The sequence below is a fragment of the Chinchilla lanigera genome, unplaced genomic scaffold (assembly GCF_000276665.1).
Source record: "Chinchilla lanigera isolate Chin_1 unplaced genomic scaffold, ChiLan1.0 scaffold00021, whole genome shotgun sequence".
Taxonomy (NCBI): Eukaryota; Metazoa; Chordata; class Mammalia; order Rodentia; family Chinchillidae; genus Chinchilla; species Chinchilla lanigera.
In genome coordinates, this window is record NW_004955422.1 from 28,437,119 (window position 1) to 28,438,779 (window position 1,661).

Sequence of the window (1,661 nt, forward strand, 5' to 3'; positions counted from 1 at the left end):
TTTTTTGTCTTTTTGAGACAGGGTCTCGCTATGCAGTTCAGGCTGGCCTTGAGCTCACTTTGTAGCCCAGGCTGCTCTCAAACTCGCAACAATCCTCCTGCCTCAGCCTCCCGAGTGCTGGGACTATAGGCCTGTGCCACCACTCTTGGCCTGGCTCCTTTCTTCTCAATCAACTGCTTCACCTGGGCTGGAAACATGGCAGCAGCTTCAGCATGAGCAGACATACCCTCTCCAGGAATTTTTAGATTTTTCAGTCTGAACCTATTCCTGAATGTGTGATCATCCCTTATTTCATATCATTTACTCCAGGGGACCCCTTACTAAGGCTTCATACAGGCCTAATGTGTTCTGTCACAATGCACTGCTGCCAGTGGAAACATATTACTTTCTTCTTTTTCTTTTCTTTGTTTTTTTTGAGACAGGGTCTTGCTATGTACCCCAAGCTGGCCTGAAACTCATAGCAATCATCCTGCCTCAGCCCCCTCAGTGCTGGCATTTTTTTTTTTCTGAGTGCTGGCATTACAGGCATGTGCTGCCACACCCTGCTGGAAACATTTCCTATTCGGAAGCATGTCTTCCACTCACAGGCTTTATGCCTCTCCTGTCTTCACTAAACATCAATCATGCACTATAGCTGTAACTTTTGCAGTTTGAGATGTGATGTAAACCTAGCATGAAGTATTTTCCTTCTTCGTAATTTCATAGAGCCAGGCATGAAACGTTCACCTTTTCATTTCAAGGAAGCACTTTACAGTTTATTTCTGTTTGGCATACGCAAATCACCACCATCATAGAACATTTGCACTTTTGGAGCCCCCACCGCCCCACCTCCTCATCCCCCCACCCCCACCTCCTATGTCAGTACTGAGGATTGAACCCAGGGGCTTGCTCATACTAGGCAAGTGCTCTACTACTGAACTATACCCCAGCTGCTTTGGGACCATTATTAAGTAAAATAAAGGTAAGTTGAACACAAGCACAGGGACATTAAGACAATTATCAGTAACCAAAAAGGCCGGGCATGGTGGTGCACACCTGGAATCCCAGCACTCGGGAGGCTGAGGCAGGAGGATTGTTTCGAGTTTGAGAGCAGCCTGGGCTACAAAGTGAGCTCAAGGCCAGCCTGGACTGCATAGTGAGACCTTGTCTCAAAAAGACAAAGAAAAAGAAAAATTGCAAGCTGGATGTGGTGACACACACCTGTAATCCCAGGACTCTATAGGCTGAGGCAGGAGGATGAGGATCACTGCCAATTCAAGGTCAGCCTGGGCTACAAAGCAAGACCCTCTCTCAAAAGACCCCCACAGGGCCATGGATATAGCTCAGCTGCACAAGTGCCTGCCTGGCAAGCACAAGGTCCCGAGTTTAATTCCCGGTACAAAAACAAAAAAATTGTTCAAAAGATCCCCCAACAAAAACAAAAAACCAACAAATAATAAGAAAGAGGGAAAATTGCAAAGACCTAAATAGACAGCTACAGTGATTGATTATGAGATGTTAATGCAACACTTTGTGATTTTTATGCAGCATTTAGGATTGGAGCCCGAAAGGGCATTGTCTGAGGATTTTTTTTTTTTTTGTCTTTTTGAGACAGGGTCTTGCTACACAGTTCAGGCTAGACTTGAGCTCACTTTGTAGCCTAGGCTGGTCTCAAACTCACA